The 27600-nt window shown below is 41.7% G+C and overlaps 1 protein-coding gene and 1 long non-coding RNA gene across 4 annotated transcripts in view; both read left to right on the plus strand.

The window, feature by feature from the left end:
* Positions 1-27600, plus strand: part of E2F3 (E2F transcription factor 3) — a 91820-nt gene that overhangs the window by 13789 nt on the left and 50431 nt on the right. The gene's annotated exons all lie outside the window — the stretch shown is intronic.
* On the plus strand, positions 22055-24498 carry LOC134739645 (uncharacterized). Its single transcript, XR_010126511.1, has 2 exons — positions 22055-22232; positions 24189-24498. It is a non-coding gene; the product is annotated as an uncharacterized LOC134739645 (long non-coding RNA).

A 27600-nucleotide genomic window follows, 5' to 3' on the forward strand; every position in this document is an offset into this window, starting at 1 on the left:
TATATATAGTACATATTTAAATTTTAAAATATGATATACATTTTAAAAGCAACTGATTTCTCATAGCTGGATTAACTTTGGAATGCCTGACCGCCCCATGGCACCCCAGAACTGGGATCCACTCCCCCTACTCTTGGTAGTGCTCTGTGCAGGCCATCTAAGCCCTGTCTTTTTTATGATCAGGCATGATATTAATTGGCTGCTGGAAGCCTCTCTAACTTGCAGAAGAAAGGATCAAAGTCTGCAGTTCAGGGAAGGAAGTTTTGCATTTATCATTGACCCAACTGGGTAATTAAGAGCGACTTTCTGCTCAGGATCAACTTCTCAGCGTGGTTTTTAATCCCACTTCATAGTTAGATGATTTGGTCACATCACTTTCCCTCCAAACCCTGTTTCCTTGTCTGTTAAATGAGGAAAATCATGGTTCTTACCTCACAGAGTTACTCTAAGGATTGAATGCAGTAATGCATGTAAAGTGCTGGCTCCATCCCTGGCCGTGTGCTAAACACTCTGACATTTGTTGTCTTCATCATGTATATTGTTATTGTGGTTGTCATTAAGTTGGGCTTCCGTTTCAGGGCAGTTCAGCAGTGAGCAGCCATTCCCTTTGTTGCTGGTGCTTCTGCAGCTATTTTCCTTGCTCACCTATACCCACGCTGGCCCCAGTTTCAGCCACAGGGCCAGCTGACTCATTTATTTAGCAGGTATGTGTTAAGCACCTAGCATATGCCAGCCACCATTCTAGGCACCAGGAATACAGCAGTGTCAGAACAGACAAAATTCCCTGCCTCTGTGTGGTTTGGGTCATAGTTGATGAAGATTTTGCCACATCATAAATACCGTGGTCTTATCTTTGGATTCTTTTTATTTTATTTTATTTTTTTAATAGTTCTAAGTATGTGCTGGACCAGGAGCATTACTTGGGAGCTTGTTAGAAATGAAAGTTTTCAGGTTGTACTCCAGACCCACTGTCAGAAACTCAGGAAGTGGATGTGGGGGTGAGCAGCACTGGTGTATGGCTTAACAAGTCCCCCACGTCATTCCAATGCACCAAGTTTGTGTGTGAGTCAGTGTTTGGGAAAAGAAAGGAGTAGGGGGGAAACCCAGGCCCTAACTGGGCTGAAGTGTTATATGGTGCCATCAAATAAGGTGTTGCTCATATCATGAGATTCTAATAACGTCAGAGTTTACAAAGGATAGTCTTAGGTACACCGAGACAGTTAAAACTAGCAGTACCCTTTGATCTCTTTCCTGGGCCTGGCCACCCCTCCTTTAAAAGGGAGGGCTTTGGGAGGCCTCCTAAGTCACCACAGCACACAGGATTCAGTAACAGAAATTCTTAGCCTTCCCTGGGCTTTTCCTTGCCTGATATACAAGGAAGTTGCTTTCCCCACTTTTCTCCAGACTTTTGGCATGTTTGACAATTATTTTTTCTTCTTTTAATTCCTTCAGTTTTTATTGGCTTCTTACCTGGCAACATTAAAAAATTTTATAGCTGCAATCAAATTGCCAACTGGATGGACAAGGCTTATCTGAAAATGAAATGGTAGCTCTCCTTTGTATGTCTGGTAATTTGGGTATTTAAAGATACAGTGAAGAGTAAATGAAATGACAGACCATGGGAAAGTGTCCAGTGTGGAGCTCGGCACAGGGTGACCATTTGATAAATGGTGGTACAGTTTTCCTCCCATCCCAGCTCATTGTAAAAACCAATAAAGGCGTTAAATAGACACCACGGTTCTTTGTGTGAAAAGCTTTGGATTACATACAGTCTGAATGAGTGAATACCATAATGTAAATTATAACCAAAATAATGGAATCCAAAATCTTAAGTAATAACTTTGAATAAAAATAAGTGTTTTAAAAGTTAATAACTTTTTAAAAAATAAGTGTAATTAAATAAACTTTTAAACTTAAAAAGATGTTACTTGATTTTTATTTCCTGATAATGGATTAAAAAAAAAAAAAAAAAAAGCCCAGATTAGACTGGCAGAAATACTTTTATTTCTGCACTAGCCCAAAGCCTGGATATGCTTATAAGCATATAACCTGTCCATTTAACAGCTGTCATTTAATTCACAAACACTAATTAATTACAGCCATGTTAAAAGGAGTATTTGGGGGGTTTGGTAGTTCCTTTTGAAGAAAACCTGTGTCTTGAAAATGCATATGAAAGATTACCAGGTTCTGTTATATATAGTCCAGGTTTGTCTTGGTGGTTCTATTCTAAAAATCTCTCTCTGACCGTCGGTGGGCATTTCCTCTCTCTTTCTGTCTACCTACAGCCAAAACAAGTTCTGGTTACAGTGACAGTTTTAAGTTTGCCATTTGTGGTTGGTTCTATTATAGAGGCTGGGAGAGGGAGGCAAGCAGTCCTCACTTCTTGCTTCCTGCCTTGCTCTAGAGTGTAAGGATCAGCTTCTCTAATCCCTTGACCTTCAGTTCACTGCTCTGTGTAGTCAGGGTAGACAAGGGGCGGCCCTCAAACACCAGCCACCTCTGGAGGTCTAGTGTGACTAAACCACTGTCTTCTTTTCCAAATCCAGCACTGAGGACCGAGGTGTGGACCTCCCATCTGACTTGTGGAGTGAAAGAAATGGAAATAGAGCAGCGCTGTCCATATAGTCGAGTTTCGTAAATATTTGTCAGATGGAACTAGAGATGTGTTATCACATTTGACAGTAACAGGTGGCAAGTGTTGAGCTCTTTTAAGTCTTGCTTTTTATTTCTTATAATATGCAAATAACTGTTAAAATGGCCAGCCAGTTGGCTGTCTGTTTTAGCTAAGGTAGGTCTCTCGCAATTTTTGCACCCTAGGGAGATCTCAATAGGAGTAGGTCTAGCCCTAAACTGTGCAGGGTTAGGAATTCTGATTTACTGATCTGGAGGGCGACTTTGTGTTAATCAGAGTTCTAAAGGCTGACAAACTAGACTGTGAACTTAATACTTACCCTGAGAAGTATAACTGCCAAATGGACAGTTGCAGAAATTGGTTATTGCCTGTGTTCCCGATCAGAAGGTTATTAGCTGTGTCAGAGCAAAGGCATTGAATGATCCCATTACTATCTTCCAGCTGGGGTCTCCTCTCTAGAGTGTACCTGCAGGGGAGGGAGTACTGCTGGCCGCTTGTGGAGCATATGGACGCTGTCATTCACCCAGGTGTCCAGTTCCATGACTCTGGTGTGAAACACTGAATTTGTTTGTTACCTTTTTTTTTTGTAAGAAAATACTTGTTTTTAGTACCTGCTTATTATTTTTTAAAAATAAAAAATATATAAGGAAGTGGAGTGAAAATGAAAATACTTTCTTCATTCCCTCTTAATCTTGCTTCCTTCCCAGAGATAACCACAATCACAGCTTGGCCTTTCCTTTTTATAATCATTTGCAAATCTATATTTTATTTATATAAAATTAAAAATGATTCAAAAATACAGAAGTGCACATCGTGGCTTGCCCTTTTGCTTAGTATTTCCGGAGACGTAATTCCCTATCTGTATATATTGATGCTCATTATTCTTTGTAATAGCTGCGCTGCCACTCATTATGTAGATATGCCAGAATGTGTTTGGTTATTCCTATTTGATGGTCATTTTTCATTTTAACTGTTGCTATTATGAACAGTGCTACATTGGATATCTGTGTATACATGTTTTTGTGCTTGTGTGTATTTCTATAGACTGCATTTCTAAGTGTTGAATTTATATCACAGGGCATGTATATTAAAATGCTGATAGATTAGATAGGTCCAAATTACCCTCCAAAAAGGCTGAACAAATTTATATGCCCACCACAAGTGTAGAGAGTTGCCTGTTTTCTCATACTTTTTCCAACACTAGGTAACATTAGTCTTTTTGAGTTGCTGCTTATGCTAGATAGTACTTCCTTTTATTTATTTATTTATTTATTTATTTACTTACTTACTTACTTATTTTGAGATGGAGTCTTTTTCTGTCGCCCAGGCTGGAGTGCAGTGGCATGATCTGGGCTCACTGCAACCTCCGCCTCCCAGGTGTTCAAGCAATTCTCCTGCTTCAGCCTCCCCGGTAGCTGGACACAGGCGCACGCCACCATGGCTGGCTACTTTTTTTGTATTTTAGTAGAGTTGGGGTTTCACCGTGTTGCCCAGGCTGGTCTCAAACTCCTGAGCTCAGTCAATCTGCCTGCCTCAGCCTCCCAAAGTGCTGGGATTACAGGCGCAAGCTACTGTGCCCAGCCAATTTTTATTTATTTATCGAGACAGAGTCTCATTCTGTTGCCCAGGCTGGAGTGCAGTGGTGCAGTCTTGGCTCTCTGCGACCTCTGCTTCCCGGGCTCAAGTGATTCTCCCTCCTCAGCCTACTGAGTAGCTGGGACTAGTGGCGCATGCCATCACACCCGGCTACTTTTTGTATTTTTTGTAGAGATGAGGTTTCACCATGTTGCCCAGGCTGCTTCCTTATTTTACTTGTATGTTTTTTAAATTATTGCTGCTGCTACCACCACCACCGCTACTATTACTGCTACTGACTAATGTTTATTGAATGTTTTTATGTGTCAGGGATAGTTTTAAGCACATTATATGAAATCACTAATTTAAACCTTGACATCTCTATAAAGTGGGTGTGATTATTGTCCACATTTTACAGATGATGAAAAAAACGAATTAGTAAATTTAAGTATCTGCCCTAATTTGCATTTCTGTGAGTAGCCTCTTTGAATTCTTTATCGTTTTTGTGCCCAAGGCTATTTATAGTTTTCTTACTGAATTATTGGAACTTTTAATGAATTATAAATAATGGGCTTTCTCTGGTGTGTGTGTGTGTGTGTGTGTGTAGTAAATACAGGCATACCTCAGAGATATTGCAGGTCTGATTGCTGAGCACAGCAATAAAGCAAATGTCGCAATAAAGCAAGTCATATGGAGTTTTCGGCTTCCCAGTGCATATAAAGTTTACACTATACTGTAGTCTATTCAGTGGGCAACAGCATTGTATCAAAAACCAACGTACATATCTTAACCTAAAAATACTATATTGCTACAAAATGCCAACAATACCCTGAGCCTTCAGCGAGTCATCTTTTTGCTGGTGGAGGGTTTTGCCTTCACATTGAAGACTGTTGCTGTTTAGGGAAGAAGTCACTGAATGCTGGGTCAGCTGTGGCAATTTCTTCACATAAGAAAAAAATCAAGTTTTCCATGTTGATTGACTCTTCCTTTCATAAAAGATTTCTCTGTAGTATGTGATACTATTTGATAGCATTTTTCCCACACTAGACCTTCTTTCAAAATCGAAGTAATCCTTCCCAAACTCTCCTGCTGCTTTATCAACTAAATTTATGCAATATCCCAAATCCCTTGTTGTCATTTCAACATTGTTCACAGTCATCTTCCATTTCAAGAAATCGCTTTATTTGCTTATCTGTAAGAAGCAACTCCTCATCTATTCAAGTTTGAACATGAGATTGTAGCAGTTCAATCACCTGCTAACTCTCCATTTTCATTCTAGTTCTCTTGCTACTTCCACCACATCGGCAGTTTCTCCACTAAGTCTTGAACCCCTGTCATCCAGGAGGGTTGGGATCAACTTCTTCCAAACTCCTGTTAATACTGATATTTTGGCTTCCTCCCATTAATCATGAGTGTTGATATTGGCATCTGGAATGGAGACTCCTTTCCAGAAAGTTTGTAATTTACTTTATCCAGATTCTTCAGAGGAATCACTATTTATGGCAGCTATAACCTTACAAAATGTACTTCTTAAATAATAAGACTAGAAATTCAAAATTACTCCTTGATTTATGGGCTGCAGAATGGATGTTGTGTTACCAGCCATGAAAACATTAATCTCCTTGTACATCTCCATCAGAGTTCTTGCGTGACCAGGTCCATTGTCAATGAGTAGTAATATTGTGAAAGGAATCTTTTTTTCTGAGCAGTAGTTATCAACAATGGGCTTAAAATAGTCAGTAAACCATGCTGTAAACAGATGTGCTGTCATTCAAGCTTTATTACTTCACTGATAGATCACAGAGTAGATTTAGCATAGTTCTTTTTTTCCGACCTGGGCTGGTTCACCCCTCCTTAGGCAACCTGGTGGTCCCCCGCTCCCGGGAGGTCACCATATTGATGCCGAACTTAGTGCAGACACCCGATCGGCATAGCGCACTACAGACTAGAACTCCTGGGTTCAAGCGATCCTCCCACCTCAGCCTCCTGAGTAGCTGGGACTACAGGCATGTGCCACCGCGCCCTGCGATTTAGCATAGTTCTTAAGGGCCCTAGGGTTTTTGAAATGGTAAATGATCATTGGCTTCAACTTAATGCCACCAATTGCATTAGCTCCTAACCAAAGAGTCAGCCTGTCTTTTGAGCTTTGAAGCCAGATATTGACTTCTCCTCTCTAGCTATGCAAGTACTAGATGGTATCATCTTCCAATAGAAAGCTGTTTCATCTACATTGAAGATCTGTTGTTTAGGATAGCCACTTTCATGAGTGATCTTAGCTAGATCTTCTGAATAACTTGCTGCTGCTTCTATATCAGCACTTGCTGCTTCACCTTGCACTTTTATGATATGGGGAAGTCTTTCCTTAAAGGTCATGAACCAACTTCTGCTACCTTCCAACTTCTGCAGCTTCCTCACCTGTCAGCCTTCAAAAGAGCTGATGAGATTTAGGGCCTTGCTCTGGATTAGGCTTTGGCTTAAGGGAATGTTGTGGCTGGTTTGATCTTCTATCCAGACCACTCAAACTTTCTCCATATCAGTAATAAGGCTGTTTTGTTCTCGTGTCATTTGTGTGTTCATGGAGTAGCATGTTTAATGTCCTTCAAGACCTTTTCCTTCACATTCACAACTTGGCTAACTATTTGGCACAAGTGGCCTAGCTTTTTGCCTATTTCAGGTTTTGATGTACATTCCTCACCAAGCTTAATAATTTCTAGCTTTTGATTTAGAGGGAGGGATGTGTGAGTCTTCCTTTCACCTGAACACTTAAGAGACCATTGTGGGATTACTAATTAGCCTAATTTCAGTATTCTTGTTTCTTAAGGAATAGGGAGGCCCGAGAAGAGGGTAAGAGACAGGGTACAGCTGGAAGAGCATTCAGAACACACACAACAGCTATCGATTAAGTTTGCCATTGTATATTGTTTAGTTACTAAACATTATTTAGTGACATTAGTAATTGCAATAGTGACCTCAAAGATCACTGATCACGGATCACCACAACAGATATAATAGTAATGAAAAAGTTTGAAATATTACGAGAATTACCAAAATTTGACAGAGATATGTAGTGAGCACTGTTGGAAAAATGGCGCTGATAGACTAGCTTGATGCAGGGTTGTCACAAACCTTCAATTTGTAAAACACTGCAGTATCCGTGGAGCACAATGAAATGTGGTATCCCTGTATTGTTTTGCCCAAGCCTATTATGTTTCTTTTGATTTTTCTATGATGTATTTCTTTCTATATTTGTTTATTTAGTTTTTATAATGTCATGTGTCACTTAACGATGGGGATATAGTCTGAGAAATGTGTCATTAGGAAATTTCATCACTGTGCAGACATCATAGAGAGTACTTACACAAACCTCATGGTGTAGCCTACTATACCTCAAGGTTCTATGGTCTAGCCTATTGCTCCTAGGCTACAAACCTGTACTGTATGTTACTGGGCTGAATACTGTAGGCAACTTAAACACAGTGGTTATGTATCTAAACATAGCAACAGTACAGTAAAAATACAGTTTTATAATCTTATGGGACCACTGGAATATATAGAGTCTGCTGTTGACTGAAAGCATCATTGTTTGGCAGATGACTACATGTGAAATTACAGTGCTTTTTTTTTGAGACCAAGTCTTGCTCTTGTCACCCAGATTGGAGTGCAATGGCACGATCTCGGCTCACTGCAACCTCTGCCTCCTGGGTTCAACTGATTCTCCTGCCTCAGCCTCCCAAGTAACTGGGATTACAGGCGCCCACCACCACACCCAGCTAATTTTTGTATTTTTAGTAGAGACAGGGTTTCGCCGTGTTGGCCAGGTTGGTCTCGAACTCCTCACGTCGTGATCTGCCTGCCTCGGCCTCCCAAAGTGCTGGGATTACAGGTGTGAGCCACTGCGTCTGGCCATTACAGCGCTTTTTTTGAGACGGAGTTTCGCTCTTGTTGCCCAGGCTGGAGTGCAATGGCCTGATCTTGGCTCACTGCAACCTCTGCCTCCCGAGTTCAACCGATTCTCCTGCCTCAGCCTCCCAAGTAGCTGAGATTACAGGCGCCCACTACCATGCCCGGCTAATTTTTTGTATTGTTAGTAGAGATGGGGTTTCACCATGTTGGTCAGGCTGGTCTCGAACTCCTGACCTCAGGTGCGAGCCATTGCACCCAGCCAAAATTACAGCTTTTACAGTTTGAGTTTGGTGGCTTGCTTTGGGAAGGCCTTTCCTAACCTGCAAACCATAGCAATATTCTATGTATTTTTTCTCCTAGCTTCATAATTTTATTATTTTGATCTTTAACCTCAGTGGAAGGGTATGTGTATGTGTGTGTGTGTGTGTTTTAAAGGTGTGACTTTATTTTTCCTAAATGAATAGCCAGTTAAACTAGCGCCATTTATTGGATGGTTCCGCTTTCCCCACGCATGCACTTGAAATTCCCTTTTCTCATATTAGAGAGAGAGAGAGAGTGTTTGTGTGTGTGTGTGTGTGTGTGTGTACATGCATACATGCATGTATGTGCTGTGTGCATGTGTGTCTGTGTTGTTCTGTCTCTGAACTTTCTACTCTGCTCCATTGATAACCTTTATCCCTTTGTAAAGAAGCAGCACACTGTTTTGAATACAGTAGCTTTGTGATATGATTTGCTATAAATAAGGAAAATCTGCTTCCTGTTACATACTTTTTTTTTTCATTAAAATTACAGTTTTTATGTTCATGCTTACTTGCATTTTTACAAATTGGGCTTCTTCTCCCCCATCTACTGTGAGTTTAGGGTTATAAGAAAAAAAACTCTCTGCACTTATTAGATAGTCTACTGCACTGGGAATAGCAGTAAGCTGTTTACATTTTTTATTTCATCTGATACAACAAACCTTGAGAGTTGGTGCCAATATCCTCATCTGTAGATGAGGAAAGTGAGGCTCAGTGATGAAGCAGTTTGTCCAAGGCTACATTTCTGGACATTGGCAGAACCAGGGTTCCAGACCAAGTCCAGGAAATTTCGAAACCTCTCTTAACCATTATGCAACCCAGACACGTGGGGTTTTCTCACAGGATGAGGGCAGGCCATTGTCTAGGGCGGGTTATCAGGTGTTTCTCCATGTCCTGCAGGGTGGTCAGTGGCATTTACAGAGTAGAGTGTTTATTGCATGAAGGGAAGACCTAGCAAGATCTCCCTAAAGGATTTATCCACTGGGGCACAAGAGTTGAAAAATTTGGCTTTGCCAAGGGTATTTGTTCAGATTTAGGATACAAGTCAAGTTGGGACCACAGGCTAAAGTTTAAGTGAGTGGGGAGAGAAATTATTTACCCAATGCTTTTTTTTAATGCCAAACACTGTGTAACCCTTCCTCGGCTCTTTTCTAGAGGTGGTTATGTGGTTTGGAATACAAAGGTGAGGAACACACAGCCCTGGGCATTAAGGATGGGGCAGTAGGCTGGGAGGAGCTGTGCGCACAACCCCAGGAACCTTCTACTTTTTTTTTTTTTTTCGAGACAAAGTCTTGCTCTGTCGCCCAGGCTGGAGTGCAGTGGCACGATCTTGGCTCACTGCAAACTCTGCCTCCCGGGTTCAACTGATTCTTCTGCCTCAACCTCCTGAGGAGCCAGGACTACAGGCGCACGCCACCATGCCCAGCTAATTTTTGTATTTTTTGTAGAGACAGGGTTTTACCATGTTGGCCAGGCTGGTCTTGAACTCCTGACCCTAGGTGATCTGCCCCCACCTCCACCTGGGCCTCCCAAATTGCTGGGATTACAGGCGTGAGCCACCGCGCCCGGCCCCTTCTACCTTTTAGAAGAAAATGCAACAACGTGTCTTAGCTCTCTAGTGGAGGAACAGAGGTCTCAGGTGGATCCAGAAACGCTTTGCTGTAGAGGGGCATTTAAACTGGGACATTCATGTGTCTAAATTACCTAACAGTTTGAGCCCTCCCTTCCCCCTCAGGTGGTTACCTCTTCATTTGAGTTCTCTCAGGTGCCTTCTGTTGGTTCTTAGAGGTGAACATCAGGAAAGTAATTTTCTTTGGAGAAGTTTGAAGCAGGCTCCCAAACAGAAGTCCCGCTGAGCTCCCACTGGGAGTTTTGGAAAAGTAATCTTATTTATTAGGAATAGTGTATTGATTTTGTGTGTAAAATGGACTAAGAGGCCTGTGACAATGAGTCCATTTGAAATTGCAAATTTAAATATCTAATACAATAGTTGTGCGGAAATACTAGGCCAGAATATAAATGATTAGCTGCTTAGTGAATTTCTCATGTGCATGTAATTAATTGGCAGTGGTGATGGGGATCAAGTTTGTTTTCATATCCTGAGTCCTTTAATTTACCTTTTCTTCAACAATTACTGGTGTAAGTATAGGGGAATTAAATCTTAGTGGCTTTTATAAAAATATATAGTTTTGCTTTGTCATTCATTTATTGTTTTTTGGTCTACATTATCCAATTTTGTATTACACAATAGAAGGCACCGAATCAAAGATTTCTTGTTTTTACCACATGACTGCACTCTTAATTTTGTGAAAGCATAGGTTTACTTCCAGACTGAAAGGTAAATGAAGAATTATTTTGTGATTTATTTAGCACTTGCCGCCCCAATCTTGTTTTTCCCGTCTGCAGTTATGGCTGAAATATCTATTCCATTCCCAGCCTCTCTGTTGGTGGTATCTGCCTGATCTCCACCTAGTGTCATTTCGGGATCGTGGCCACACATGGGCCTTCCAGGGCTGTGCTATTGGTGATCAGTGGTGCTTGTAACCCTGAAGTGTTGGCATGGCCTCAGCTGACCGGGCTTTCCCTCATGCCCAGGGTTTAAACTTGAACTCTGCCTGCTCTGTTAGCAGTTTTTCGCTACATTTCTTTTAAAATAGACTTTCACTTCTTCCTTCCCATCCCCCCCAATACAACTGCCCTGGCATCCTGGCTTTTTCCATTCTTGACAAATGATCTGTCCACTGTAACTGTAGCTCCGCTGTGCTGATATCTGTTGAAATTAGACCTAGAATCTAAATGTGGCTTCATGAAACTACGGGTGAGACATTTTTTTTCTTCAAATAGTCTATGGTTTATTGGCACCCCAAACCACCTATCCATACCTTCTCCACTGTGATGCTGGGGGAAGAAAATGGGGTAATATATGTGTAAAAGTGACTGAGAATGAAAAGTTCTGCATAAGGTGCAATGTTAGCTGGGGTTTTTGCATATATAAAAAGAAGACAAATGTTCACTACCACTCCTGCCTGCCTCCCCTGGGCATATCGAACTCATTCCAGCCTAACAGCATTTCTTATCATATAATGGGACTCACAAACCCTCCCTACGTCCACTCCTACAGCACCTTCTTACCCTAATGAGGCTTTGTAACTCAAAGATTTAAACATTTCATTTATGCTTCATTGACTGAGTTAACCAAACACTTTGTATTTGGCCCTTTCCTCTTAGAAGTTCAGAACAATAATATGGTCCTGAAACTACTCCTGCAAAATCTGCTTAGGGAAGAAAGGTCAGCCAGGGCAGGGGTTACACTGGGGTTTGCGGTGTAGTCAGGCACCAGGGACCTGGCAGGTTGGGTGGGATCAATTCTTTTCACCTCTGGGCTCCAGTTTCTCATTTGTCAAATAAAAGTGATTTCTAAGGCCCCCTTCTGCTCAGACCTTCTGTGACTGTCCACTAAGCCACAGAGACTCACTGTGGCCATTGAATTCTTGGGGACCTCAGGGAGGTTTTGCTGCGGAAGTGACTGCCCATTCTGCCAGCATACATTTGGACTACCATTTGAGGTGACTTGGAGAGAATGTCACTGTGGAAGCTGGCCTTCCTGACACCTGCCACACACCTTCCATGCCATGCATCTCTTTTCGAAGTCCTAGGAGCTCCTTAATGGTATTTACTATTTACATTTGCATCCCTGATAGTGCTCTTTCCAAGTGAGTTGGCAGCAGTTCATTTAAATTCTGCAGCAGATCTCTGAGTTAGGGTGTGGTTCTTCTGGCCTTTGAGATGGGTGCTGCCCAGCACAGCAGGCCTCGGTGAACACCACTGTTCACCGAGGGACTTTGGTCCCTCCTGCAACGATTCAGTGAACTGCGTTGAAGCTCTCGCAGGGACTCTGAAGTACTGAAATGTTTATTTCTAAGTTAGAGGCAAGGAAATGAAACTAAGGTCACAGACATTTAGTGATTTTCTTTTCTCCCAAGGTGAGGGAGGTGGTTAAGGGCTTGGACTTTGGAGTTTAAAATCTCACCAGCTGCGGGAACTCAGGCAGTCATTTCTCTTTTCTAGACCCAAGCTTCCTCTTTTATTTTTTATTTTTTTTTGTTTTTTGAGATGGATTCTCGCTGTGACACCTAGGCTGGAGTGCAATGGTGCGATCTTGGCTCACTGCAACCTCTGCTTCCCGGATTCAAGCGATTCTCCTGCCTCAGCCTCCCAAGTAGTGGGATTATAGGCACATGCCACCATGCCTGGCTAATTTTTGTATTTTTAGTAGACACGGGATTTCACCATACTGGCCAGGCTGGTCTCGAACTCTTGACCTCAAGTGATCCACCTGCCTCGGCCTCCCAAAAGTGCTGGGATTATAGACGTGAGCCACCACGCCTAGCCCCCAAGCTTCCTCATCTAACATGGGACGGTTAATGACTTACCTCTCAGGGTTGACTGGGGAGGGGGCGGCTGAATGAGAAGCAATGTTGGAATGCAGACAGGGTCAGAAAGGTTAGCCCTCTGATACGTGGTAAGCAAAGAGTAGAGTTGGTGCTGAAAACAGATCTCCTGCCTAAATCTTGGATTAGTACACAACTTCCACATATAAAGAGTTAGGGGCATCTTTAGGTAGATAAATCTATTTTAATTGTTCCGTAAATATATATAGAACAATTTTGGTCAACATGGATTTGGTGCAAATTTCGTTGCAGCTTTTTCCCCCCTTTTGTTATTCTAAGCTGCCCTACAATGATATTTTTAGAAATTTCTGGGAACTCAAGCCTGTCATTGCCAGGGCAGAGCCAAAACATCAGAGGTTCTCGTAGACCAGTGGTTCTCAACTGGGGAATGTTCTGCCCCTCATGCAACCTTTGGCAATGTCTGGAGACATTTTTGATTTTCGTAACTGGGGATGGGAGATGCTATTGGCATCTAGTGCGTAGAGGCCAGGGATACTGTTAAACATCCTATAACATATGTGATAGCCTCCCCACAACAAAGAATTATCCAGCCCAAAATGTCACTAGTGCCAAGGTTAACAAGTCTTGCTCTCAGATAATTCTGTGCCTATCACAGGCATTCTTTGTCCCCAGCTACAGTGTCATATAAGCCATCTCAAACAAAGGTATATTCGTTGTCCCCCTTATCCACAGTGTTGCTTTTCGTGCTTTCAGTTACCTAAGGTCCAAAAATATTACATGAAAAATTCCAGAAATAAACAATTTGTAAGTTTTAAATTGCACACTGATCTGAGTAGCATCATTAAATCCCACCTGGGACTTGAGTCATCCCCTTTGTCCGGTGTATTCGCACTATATTACACTATTCCCCAACGCTCATTCCTTACTGTATAGGAAAAAACATAGTATGTATAGGGTTTGGTACTACCTGAGGTTTCAGGCATGCAGTAGGGGTCTTGGAATGTATCCTCGGAGGATGAGGAGAGACTACTGTATTTTTTCTGGAAAGTCTAGGACCATTTCTCAAACTAAGAAGGACAAAGTTGGAGAGGAAACTGTTTCTGTTCTGTTCTGCATAGTTTGAGATATGTACAATTTTGAGATCCAATCAAATTTTTTTCCAACCACTTTCTTTTTTGTTTCTTTTTTTTTTTTTTTTTTTTTCAGTATCTTAACCCACATTGATGTTTTAGCTTCTGTAAGCACTAAACAGTGGCAAGTTACACAAATAAAATGTGTGCTTACTACATTTTAATTGCTCTTTCTTATGCAAATAATAATACATGGTTTTTTTGTTCTTACACATTGATTCCCAGGGGAATTTTAATATTTTATTAAATATTAAATAAAATGCCCTATTTTTTTCCTTTCAAATTGAACCACCCTAGTTGTTATAATGAGCCATCAGTTCTAAAATGAATCCTCTCTGTTAAAATAGCAGCTTGTTCTAACTAATCATGCTTTGAGTATTCTGCTGTAGTTAATCAAAGTTAAAATAGGAGGTTATATTTTAAATATAAATTCTACTTTTAAATTCTAAATTTGCTATTTTTCCATTCTGGAATATTAAGATAGGGTTACCAGATAAAATACACGATGCCAAGTTCAATTTGAATTTCAGATAAACAACAAATAACCTTTTTAGTATAAGTAGGTCCCATGCAATATTGGGGATATAGATATTTTTAAAATTTGTTGTTTGTTTGAAATTCTAATTTAACTTACTTAATGCTCTGTATTTTTATTTGCTAAATCTGATAACTCTAAAGATAGGACTCAGGATAATTGGAAAATACCAGGAAATACCATTCACGTCTGACATCTCCCTGCATAACTTTATCTTGGATGTTTTACTTTACAAAGTATTAAGTGATAAATCTCGTATAGTTATTTGCCAAAGAAAAGGAAATAAATTCCTGAAGGGAATTTAGAAAATTTATCCCATAAGCACATTTATTGGTCTTAAAGGGTAGCTTGAATAAACTGGAGTTAGTTGTTCACGTGACATTCAGAAGTACCATATTTGACATAACACCTCAATTCCAGAGGGGAAACTTGGATGGGAGAGAAAAATCCTTTTTATGGGTTGGCTTCTAGAGATTACCTAGAACTTAAGTGAGGTGATTTTACTCTTTCTTCTTTTCATAAGCAGTAGGATTCACTTCAGAGTTGAGGGCCAGTTGCAATAGAGGGACACGTTGATTATAAAAGAATTAGGTTATTTTTGGCTAAAGCAGGCAGATCACCTGAGGTCAGGAGTTCGAGACCAGCCTGGCCAACATGGCAAAACCCTATCTGTAATAAAAATACAAAAATTAGTTGGGCATGGTGGCGCACACCTGTCATCCCAGCTACTTGGGAGGCTGAGGCAGGAGAATCACTTGAACCCAGGAGATGGAGGTTGCAGTGGGCCAAGATGGCGCCACTGCACTCCACCCTGGGCAACAAAGAGAGACTCTGTCTCAAGAAAAAGAAAAAAAAGAATTAGATTATCTTTGGAAAATAGCAAAAAGGCCCAACCAAAACTCTCACTTAAAACACAGAATTCACAAGAGCGTGCTGAAAATGAGCATGCTGGAGACACGGTATTCCTCAACACTTCTCGCCATCAGCTGACACCTGAATCTACCTTGTGGGAGGAATGCAACTGTCTCTGGATGCCAGTATCATTACATCTCTGTGGCCTCAAAATGGGTCCATTGCAGAATGTTGCTATCTTCAGTGACCTTAAAGATGTTTTTGCTTCTGGAGAAGGAACCAGCTGCGTCAACGGTGATCTGCTGACTTCATACAGTACTCCGTCTGCTCCCACCTCGCATCCCGTGGCGCAGTGTCCCGTGAGCTGAGATTTGCCTTCTGCTGATGGTGTCCTGCCTCAGGTGCCAGGAGCACTGCTTTTTGCTTTTTTGTCTCTCTAGGAGCAGACTGAACATATTGCAACCTATGAGTCGGAGTGGGGGGTCAACACCCCAGGGCCACCCTCTACCAGTGGGAATGGAAGCCAGTGGATAAATGGCCCTACTTCCTAGAACAGTTCCAGGGGGCATTCTGGATGCTTCTTGGGAGGCCTCAGCAGAATGAAGCCCCTGTTACCTGCAGCCATGACCTTCTACACACACTCTTCAATAATACACCCACCTCACTCTCCCTCCTCCCAGGATCACTTCCCAATAAACTACCTGCACACAACTCCTTGTCTCAGCCTCTGTTTTTGGAAATATCTAAATTTAGACACCTATTAGATTAGTCTGGTAGGGCTGCCATAAGAAAGTACCACAGACTGGGTGGCTTCAACGGCAGAAATCTATTCTCTCCCTGATCTGGAGACTGGAAGTCCAAGGTGTCGTCAGGGAGGTTTCCTCTGAGGCCCGTCTCGGCTCCAAGATGGCTGCCTCTTCACCTGGTCGTCCCTCTGTCATAAGCGCACCGGGTGTCTTTTCCTTCAGATTGGATTTGGGCTCACCCCAATGGCCTCTTTCAACTTAATCACCTCTTTAAAGGTTCATTCTCCAAATACAGCCACATTCTGAGGCACTGGGGGTTATGACTTCAACACAGGAATTTAACGGGGACGTGGGGGCGGGCATTTAGCCCAAGGCACCTGTGAAGGAGAAAACTGATTTAGAATACAAGCTACCCCAACATAATTGGCCTCAAGATTGTGGCTGTTTTCAAAAAACTCTTCCATCTTGTCTAGAACTCACCAACTCTGGGGCCTTGGGGAGGGGCGTCTGTGAACCTGGAGGCCATGGTGTTCGTTGGCCACCTCCTTTTAGATTAACTGCGCAGGCTGTGTGTTCACTTCTGCTCTGTACATGGAGAAGACAGGGAAGGCAAGGCTGCTGCTTACCTGAAGGAGCTCAAAGTGTAAATAAGACAAGCCCATTAGATCTATCAGGGGAAAGCAGTTTAGGTTTGTTTGAGGCAAGATATATGGTATAGACCACAGACCTTACGTTTAGGGAAAGCGTACTTCTTCAGTGGGCTGAGTTTCTTGTAACAGAAGGTGTGGTCGGATGATTACAGCTGGGGTTGAATTAGATGATTTGTGGAACAGCTTCTGCCCTGAAATTTTCTGATTGAGAGATGGATGTGGTCTGGAGTATGTGAAAATGGGATAAATGGAGGGAAGGTTAGGGGAGAGGTGAACAGGGCCTCTTCCAGCGTCTTGTGGAAGACCCTGTTCGACGTTTCCTCACATAGACTCTCTGATGAGGCTCTTCCAGGGTGTGGTATGGCCAGGTGTGTTCGATGTAGGGAGCACAAGGCAAGAAAGGGCTGTGCCGAGCTTCTTCCTGCCTCAGGGCCTTTGCACTTGCTCTCCCATCTGCCTGGAATGGCCTTGCCTCACATCTTCATATGACCTTGGCTCCTTGTCATCTATTGACTCACCTGTCACTTCAGAAAAGCCCTTGCTACCATCTGGTCTGCCAGTCACTCTTTATCCTATTTTCGTGTTTTATTAACATTCATCACCATCTGCAGTTAGACTCTTTTGTTTGCCAGGTGCCCACAATGTTGCCCGACGCTCACTAGGTGCTCTGTGAATATTTGCGAAATGAATGAAGAACTTGAAGGAAGCTGGCAGTGGGTGGACTCGCTGAGATTAAGGGGCATAGAAGATTACTCAAGGCAGCCTCAGCCCCTTTCTAATGTTTTGTTTTGTTTTTAAATTCAGACTCTGTGGACTCAGTTCAATTCATGCAATTGCCAAGTGCCTATCTGTGTCGTGCATTATGCTAGTTAGATCTTAGGAATCAAATGAATTAGACCTGAAGGAGATTACAGACCAGTTCTATGGTTCAGGTTGTTAATGTGGGCCCCTGGATAGAATTCTAGATATCACTTAATTTTTTTTGTGACTACCCTCTAACTGAAATTTAGCGTTTTCTTCTAGTATGAACGTAGGCACTAAACCACAGTAGAACTGGCAGTGTGTTTGACTGTCACCCATAGAAATAGATATTTTCATATCACATTACACTTGTTGCAGCTGTCTTGAAATATTGTTTATGCTCATCATGACTTCAAAATTACAGTAATTTTTGACCTGCTGCTGGATCTTTTTATTTAATGCACTAACACAGAAGAACATAGATTACTGTATGATAAACTGCTTTTTAGTATTTTGAATAGCTATATTTCAATACAAAGTGTTTCCTTTGTAATCATATTTTATATATATATATATATATATATATATGTTCTTTTTTAAGGCATAAAAAAGCACTAGCCTGAGAAAAGGGGTCCAATAGACTTCATCAGGAGGCCAAAGGAGGCGTCTATGGCACGAAAACATTATGAATTCTGGTGGAATTATGTAAAAAGAGAAGTCCTATCACTCCTTAAAATCATGTTAATGAAGATTCCTATCAAACGTGGTCCCCACCCCCTGCTCCAGGTTTACTGCTTCCCTGTGAATCTTCTCCTCACTTTTGTTAATTTTGGGTTGGAAGTTTGAGAGAGATACTTTTTTCATAGATAGGTTGGAAGTGGTGCTCACCTTATCAGGACTGTAAGAGGATATTGCAAGCTTTGATGATTGAGCAGAAAAATCTTTGAACAGCTGGTCAGAACAAGCTTGTCCTGCCTTGTGGGAGGGACAGAGTTTTCCAAATGATCTTTTGGTTAAGACCTTAATTAAAAACAGCCTAAATTCACTTGTGGCAAGAATTTATTAAAGGAAAATAACCATGAGCAAATCCACGTTGTGGTATAAGAAAAGGGAGCACCATCGTTAAAGTCAGAGGCTTGAATTCTGGTGAACTTAGCACAAAGGAGCAAGAAAACTTTAGACTGGTTTCTTAACAGTTTGCTATCTGTATAACTAGGGGTGAATTGATCTCAAAGACCTAAGAATCTGTGGACTTAAAGACACAGATTTGTGGCATAATTCGAGGTAGTTTAAACTGGAATATCAAGGTGTCAGAAGAAAAATGTACAAGTAATACATCTCAGTTTCTTTTCTCCTACGCCACTTAAATCTTAGACCCACCAAAAGCTCTAAATGTATCAGTGGATTTTTCATTATTTCCAAAAATATTCTGCTTGCTCTTTCTGAATAAACTATAGAGAGAAACACAGGTTTCTCCTCAGATGCCTTATTAAGTTTAACTGTTGTATAGTACAGCTTTGCTTCTTTGTTTCATTTAGGACCAGAAGGGGTCCAGGTAGCTGAATATCCCTTCCTTGCCCTGACACCCCCATTCACTGCAGCAAGCTTTATAATGCCTGTGGTCATCCTTGGTATGAATGAGCACTGGAGACCCCACCATGGGCAACACTAAGCAGAATCAGGCTTCTGTTCATCAGAATGAACAAAGGCACACGCATAAAATGAGAGCATGGCAGATGGAGAGGGGTGGGGAGCCTAGAGGGTGACTGGCTGCAGGCCTCAGCAGTGGAGACAAGGGTACAGGAACATGGCGCCAGGGCCAACAGACTTGGCATCAGCCCTGGATGCTCTGCATAGCACCCATTTGTAAATGGGTGTGGCCCTGGACAAGTGAGGTCCTACTGGATTATTTAAGAATATTTTATGGTGAGTTGTATTTGCTCTTTCCAGCAACAGCTCTTTGAGGTAGTTTAGTGGTATATCCATTTTACAGTCAGCACTTCAGACTCAGTTTGGTGATCACATGCCCCAAGTCTCCAACTCCTGGGCTCAAGCAATCTTCCTTCCTCAGCCTCCCAAAGTGCTGGGATTGCAGGCATGAGCCACTGCACCTGGCCGATGTGCCCTAAGTCATGTAAAAAATTAATAGACAATGCAGAATATATGGGAGAATGACGTATTGCTGGGCCTTTGTGATTTGCTAGTGAGACCAGAACATTTTAACATACTAAAAGTTATAGCTGGTTAGCAAGCCAACTTTTTAACTTCAAAAGATAGGGAAAAATAAGCATTATTAAAACTCATTGACTTGGCCGGGCACGGTGGCTCACACCTGTAATCCCAGCACTTTGGGAGGCCAAGGCAGGTGGATCACAAGGTCTAGAGATTGAGACCATCCTGGCCAACATGGTGAAACCCTGTCTCTACTAAAAATACAAACATTAGCTGGGTGTGGTGGCACACGCCTGTAGTCCCAGCTACTTGGGAGGCTGAGGCAGGAGAATTGCTTGAATTCGGGAGGTGGAGGTCGCAGTGAGCCGAGATTGCACCACTGCACTCCAGCCTGGCAACAGAGGGAGACTCCGTCTCAAAAAAAAAAATAAATAAATAAATTCATTGACTTGCTGAACACCATAATTAAAGAGATTCTGGAGGTAAGAAAAAGGTGCTCCTTTTGTTGTTATATAACAATCATAAACATTATTGTTACTATTATTACAGCCCTTTTCTTGCTTTCCTTTCTTGTCCCTATCAACCTTCCCTGGGAGAAAGAGAACTTTTCCAGGCTAAGATCATACATTAAAGAATTGACTTTTTTTTTTTTTTTTTTTTCAAGACAGAGTCTCTCTGTTGCCCAGGCTGGAGTGCAGTGGTGCGATCTCAGCCCACTGCAACCTCCACCTCCTGGATTCAAGCGATTCTTCTGCCTCAGCCTCCCGAGTAGCTGGAATTACAGGCATGTACCACCATGCCTAGCTAATTTTTGTATTTTTAGTAGGGACGAGGTTTCACCATGTTGGCCAGGTTGGTCTCAAACTCCTGACCTCAAGTGATCCACCTGCCTCGGCCTCCCAAAGTGCTGGGACTATAGGCGTGAGCCACCATGCCTGGTCTAAAGAATTGTCTTTACGATAGAGGAATGTTTGACTTTAGCACATTTCTGGTAAAACAAGATTCTAGATCGGGGTGTCCAATCTTTTGGCTTCCCTGGGCCACATTGGAAGAAAACTTGTCTTGGGCCACACATAAAATACACTAACACTAAGAGTAGCTGATGAGCTAGGAAAAAAAAACACACACACACACAGAGAAAAATTTTGTAATGTTTTAAGAAACTTCGTGAATTTCTGTTGGGATGCATTCAAAGCTGTCTTGGGCCACATGCGGCCCGTGGGCCGGAGGTTGGACAAGCTTGTTCTAGACGTTCTTCCTCTGTCTCTGTATGTTAGATGCTTTCCCACATTAGCAGTCCTTTTCCCCTCCTCTCTTAAATGACCAAGCAGGACTAGGAAAGCATAAAGGCAACGAGAACACTCTGCCTGGGATTTAAGCCCTTGAATTCCAATAAGGTTCTAATATGGACTTCTACTAAAGCATAAGGGTTAATTCCATTTAGGGAGTGGGGAACATCTTTCATACTTTTTAAAACATCAGGCCAGGTGCAGAGGCTCATACCTGTAATCCCAGTGCTGTGGGAGGCTGAGGTGGGAGGATCACCTGAAGCCAGGAGTTTGAAACCAGCCTGGGCAGCACAGTGAGACCCCACCTCCACGAGAATGTTAAAAATTAGCCAGGTGTGGTGGCATGTACCTGTAATCCCGGCTATTTGGGAGGCTGAAGTAGGAGGATCCCTTGAGCCCAGGAGTCCAAGGCTGCAGTGATTGCAGTAAGCTGTGATTGTGCTGCTGCACTCCAGCTAGGGTGCAGAGTAAGACTCAGTCTCTTAAAAATTTAAAGTCATTATTCCCAGGTAGAGTGTACTACGGAGAAATAGAAGTCCCTCGGTTGGACCTAGCTTATATGAAACTTCAAAGCAGTCATTGCCAACTACAGGTGATGGTTGGTAATTTGAGCAAAATTTGATAGCTTTTGAAATGGCATCAATTTAAAAGAAGTAGTTTTTGTTTCTTGATCCAGGGCAAGGCTATTATTCTGGTTTCCAATACCCTTTATCCATCTGAAGAGCATCAAAATTGGGGAGTGCCAATCAAGTTTGGAAATGGAACTGAGCAGCATAGTAACCTATAGAAAATATTATAATAATTCTAAAAATGTAGTGTTACATTAAAATGTAGTGAATATTATAATAATTCTAAAAATGTAGTGTTTATATTGTTTTCCTGATTAAGTTAGGCCAAAGTTGGTAAAATGCATTTTAGAACCCTATTTTTGTTAAGGAGAGCACAGAGCCACTGGTTTGGAGAAGTTTGTAATATCCAGAGGATGAAGAAAACGGACACTTGTCATTCTGAGTTCACGGGAGCAGGAGAAACTGAACCCTTTTAGGATGATCATCAGCTTGATGTGAAGGGACTTGAGAGATTCTCTAATCTATTCTTTCCCTTAACTGGTTAGGAAGCAGAGTCCAAGAGAAATCTCCTTCCCAGGGTCTGGCAGAACTGATGGAGAGCAGCCTTCGTGGCTACCACCTTCCCATAAAATCTGTGCTCTCCAGCTGCACTTGGTGATAAGATTTATTTAATGACACGTGTGACTCTAAGACTATTTGTGATGGCGAATACCACAGATTTGACTGGGTAATGTGATATTTGTTATTTGCTTTAAGTTAACTTTAGCCTTTAGCGCAGTGTGATGGAAAGGGCACCAAACTTGTGATCCAGAAGACTTGGGTTCAAGTTTCAGATTTGACATTAGCTTTGCTTCTGCAAATCTGAGGACCCTATTTTCTTAATCCGTGAAATGGGAATAATAATACTCACCCAATTTACCTTACACAGTTGTGAGGATTCATTGTAATGGGCTTTGTAAAAATATAAAGTGCTGTATAAACATAAGGGTGTTAATCTCCTGTCTTTGGTGACAGGCTAAAAAGACATACTTGTTTCAAATTTTGGATGCTCTAATTTGCATAATCTTACACATTCTCTTTCTCTATTTTTAACTCTATGTTTTCCCCATCAGATTTTTTTCTGTTAGGAGTTACAATATCTTTCTTCATCTGGGCTTTGTCTCAAGGTGTATAAACTTAAAGCATTATCTCCAGTGCAGTTTGTCAGTGTCTTGGCATATTTGAAATTTTTAGTACTGCATTCGGTATATGAAAGCTGTATCCTATGTAAGACCACAGGATATATAAACAGATGTTCAAATTTCTATTGTGAAAATCCTGGCTCATTCCTTGCTAGAGATGAAGCACTGAGGACAGTACAATCACCACCTTAAAACAAACCACCTAAGCACAGCTTTGGCTGCACAGATTGGAAGGGAATCTGGTAATTACACTCTTTAGTTCTTCTGTGAATATAACCGATCTGGGCAATTTGGGCCCCAGAGTGGATTTTTAGGCATGAATTATCTGGTTAAGTTAGCCAGATAATTGCCAGCTGTCTCCCGTGCTTTCTGCTCTGGAGACCCCAGCCTGAGTAATTGTCTTCTGTTTACTCATGCAAGCAAGTTGCTGGTTTCCATTTTCAAACAAAAACTAACTGCATGTTAGAATGGTATTTTAATTGAGCTATTTTTGTTGCTGATTCAGAGATTCCCCCACCCTTTGCCAAAGGAGTTGCCCAGATTAGAACCCATTAATTTAGTTGATTTGGGGGGTTCCCTTGTTGACTTTGGGGAAGACATAAATATTATAAAAGAGATTTAGAAGTTGATGGTATAAGGTTTTCTGAAACATTCAAAACTTATCTCAAATTCTCACCAAACATTTTTCTGCTAATTTTCCTAACTAAATGGAAACTCCAGCTGTATAAATAATGGTTTTTGTTTGAAAACATTTTTTCTCTGAATTTTAGAACCATTGAGGGAATTAAATTATAAATAAGTAGCAGGAAAGAACAACTTTGTCAATGTGAAACAGAATGCAAAATTACTCACATTTTGAACTGAGTTCCAGAATGTAAAGCAACACTTTAGCATGGGTTGCTGAAGCGAGCTGCTCTTTAGGGAGGAGGAAGAGGCTTACTGAGACGTTTTGTTTGTTTCTTTATTTTATTTATTAATGTATTTGCCATTTCTCTAGTAGATCTGACTTTAATACTGTCTTTCCACTGATTACAAGTGCAGTGACATGTCCCTCTGCAGCCATCATTTTCCTCCCATTTTTTCTTTTCTCTTTTTTAAAGAGACAGGGTCTCTGTCACCCAGGCTTGCATACAGTGGCATGATCATAGCTCACTGCAGTCTCAAACTCTTGAGTTCAAGTGATCCTCCCACCTCAGCCTCCTGAGTAACTAGGACTAGGTGCATGCCACCAAAGCCTGGCTAATTTTTTAAATTTCTTTGTAGAGAGGGGTCTCACTATGTTGCCCAGGCTGGTGTCAAACTCCTGGGCTCAATCCTCCTGTCTCAGCCTCCCAGAACATTGGGATTACAAGCATGAGCCGCTGTGCCTGGCCCTCCTCCAATTTTTTCTTAAGAAAAAAGAGAATTCATACTTCATTTACCTGACAGTTCTCATCCCATTTAAGTGTATACAATGGAAATACGTACATTTATGACCAATATTGGTCTCTTTCTTTCTGTAGGTTTGAGTTTTGATTATAGACTTCGATGGAGAAAGCAATGGTGCCACAACCCAGCCAGGGTGCCCTGCCAGTACTTCCTCATCTCTTGCAGTGAAACCCCCTTATCAAATATTACGTGCTATCCGGCCCCCTTTGTCATAGTTTCTTGCACTCCACTTATTGCATATCAAGGATTTGCCATGTTGTGGAAAAGTTGGTTTCATAACATATTTTGAACTCTTATTTAAGGGAGTTGTTTTTCTTATATTCTTCATTACACAAATACTTAACCAAGGCATATTTTGCCACAGGTACATGACTTCCAAAGAAATCATAACAATAGTTATCCAAAAAAATTAAAATAATTTAGTAATGTCCACGTCGTCTTACTTTAAACACTCTTCCAGAATGTTCCAAAGGAACAAATGGTTGCGGTGACTTTTAACTTTAGCCCCAGCCTACTTCCAGCTAAGGCAGTTCTCACTGCAGATATATGTATTCATTGGTCCAAAGAAAGAGAGAGGAAAACTTGGCTCCCGGGTATTTAGAGTGAATGATTCACGATTCTGTACATGGGAGTCTTGGCTCCTTCTCTGTCTCTCAGGCTTTTTGGTAGGAAGTCAATGATACCAGTAGAAAAAAGGCTGTTTTTCTGACTTAGGATTTGGTCTGCTCTCTGCAACCCACTAGAGAAACTGAAGTTTTCTTTCCATAATGATCTGAAGTGTTGATAGTTACCATCTCTGTGAAAGCTCATTAAAAAATGACTTATTTTCCTTTGGAAGGAGAGGTCACATGCTGGAGCTAGCAGTGGAATATCAGGACCAAGGATCATAAGCCTCCTGCTGTAGCTCTGGTTTCCAGATTTATTTGAGCCTACTTCGGCCAGAAGTAAATTTAGTGGGCATCTTGAATGGAGAAATGAACAGATGATCAAGGAGAGGGAAAAGGGTCAGGAATAGGGGTAGGAAGACCCCAAAATCCAGTGAAAAGGGTCAGGGGTAGGGGTGGGAAGCCCCAAAATCCAGTATGGCAGATAAGGGGAGGCCCAAAATCCGGTGTGGCAGATAAGGGGAGGCCCAAAATCCAGTGTGGCAGATAAGGGGTGAGGGCATCCGAAACACACAGTTTACTACTTTAACCATTTTTAGGTGTATGATTCAGTAGCATTGCCCACATTTACAATGTTACGCAACCATCATCCATGTCCAGATTTTTTTCACCATCTCTAACAGAAAATCTACCATTGAACAATAACTCCCCTCCCATCCGTCTAGTCCCTGGTAAGCTCTATTCTACTTTCTGTCTGTATGAACTTGACTACTCTAGATACCTCATGTAAGTGGAATCATAAAATATTTATCCTTCTGTATCTGCCTTATTTCACTTAGCACAATGTCTTTAAGTTTCATTCATATTGTAGCATGTATCAGAATCTCATTCTTTTTATCTCCGAATAATATTCTATGGTATGTATACGGCCCCATTTTGTTTATCTTTTCATTCTTCAATGGACATTTGAGTTGTTTTTGTCTCTTGGCTATCATGAATAATGATGCAATGAACATGGATGTATGAGAGTATCTTCTGTTTGAGTCCCCTTTTAAAATTCCTTTGGGTATATATCCAGAAGTAGAATTGCTGGTCATATAGTAATTCTGTGTTTAACTTGTGTGGGTTTTTTTGTTTTTTTTTTTTTTGAGATGGAATCTTGCTCTGTTGCCCAGGCTGGAGTGTAGTGGCGTGACCTTGGCTCACTACAACCTCCACCTCCTGGGTTCAAGCGATTCTCCTGCTTCAACCTCCCAAGTAGCTGAGATCACGCCTGGGTAATTTTTTTTTTTTTTTTTTTTTTGTATTTTTAGTAGAGACATGGTTTCACTGTGTTGGCCAGGCTGGTCTCGAACTCCTTACCTCAAGTCAACCACCCACCTTGGCCTCCCAAAGTTCTGGGATTATAGGCATAAGCCACCGTTCCCTGCCATATGTTTAACTTTTTGAGGAACTATCTAACTGTTTTCCACAGCAGGTGCCCCATCTTACAATCCTACTAGCCGTGCACAAGGGGATTGAGGCGGATCCTTGCTTTGACCCATCTGCATGTAACCCAACTTTTTTTTTTTGTTAACCAGCAGTTTGCTCACCAGGCCTCATCCTCATTCATCACTGGGTCTCCTTTTGCTGTTTGCTGAGTCTGCCTGCCCCTTGGTGTTGGCTTTGGCTAGAGAAAGGAGCATATTTGTTTTGCTACTGACTGGTTGGACATGCATGCCAGCCTGTTTATGAGGTGCTTTCTCTGGCTGAGGGAGTCAGGGGGCTGTGCAACTGTATTCTTTAGTGTGAAGGTGAGCCAACACAGTGAAGTGTGCTCGCCCTGCCTCCTCCAGAAACAATCTGCCTTTGAGTCTTTTCATTCTCCTGGTAACCGTCTTAATAGCTGTGGCTTCATCTAAATGAAAAATTTATCTTGTGCTGCTTACCCAAAGGAGAGGCTCCTCACATGTCAGATATTATTTCACCAATTATCTCAGTAACTTCTGTACTTTTTATTCCTGAAAGCAAAGTTGAGAATGATGCAGGTTTCCACAACATGCGGTGTTTTGTGCATTTTTATCCTTACGTAGTTATAAGAAACAAAGCAAAATTTAGAATTATTTGAAGTACTTTTAACACCCTCAATTTGATATGTTGTGTGTATATTTATATCTGGACACAATTCTTTCCATTGATCAGTATAGACAAAGCATTTAGAGGACAGTTAAATTTCTCCAATAATCATGTTTAAAGATATCTCAGGCTGGGTGAGGTGGTTCATGCCTGTAATCCCAGCACTTTGGGAGGCCGAGGCAGGTTGGATCACCTGAGGTCAGGAGTTGGAGACCAGCCTGGAAAACATGGGGAAACCCCGTCTCTACTAAAAATAGAAAAATTGGCCAGGCATGGTGGCGGGCACCTGTAATCCCAGCTGTGCAGGAGACTGAGGCAGGAGAATCACTTGAACCTAAGAAGCAGAGGCTGCAGTGAGCCAAGATTGCGCCATTGCACTCCAGCCTGGGTGACAAGAGCAAACTGTCTCAAAAAAAAAAAAAAATCTCAAATCCATTTTTTAAATTTAACCCTTTGCAACATTTGTGTAACGCAGGTGGCTCATGGGCACCACCATCTTCTTTTGGCAGATAAGGAAAGAAGCCTGTCTGTCAACACAGAAAGCTGGGTCTGCTCAAGAATTGCTGTGGGGTGCAGTGGCAATAGCAGGGACAAGAGGGATGCAGGGCCCCGCCTTTGTGTCTGTGGACCAGCCCTTCTCAAAGTCCATGGCTGCCCCTCTTGGCTCCATTCTTTGTCTCTTCATGGAATTATTTTGTGGGTTCTGCATATAGTGATTCTGCATTCCAACATCTAACTTCCCTGTGCCTTCCTATTTACAAAAGAC

The sequence above is a fragment of the Pongo pygmaeus genome, chromosome 5 (assembly GCF_028885625.2).
Source record: "Pongo pygmaeus isolate AG05252 chromosome 5, NHGRI_mPonPyg2-v2.0_pri, whole genome shotgun sequence".
Classification (NCBI taxonomy): Eukaryota; Metazoa; Chordata; class Mammalia; order Primates; family Hominidae; genus Pongo; species Pongo pygmaeus.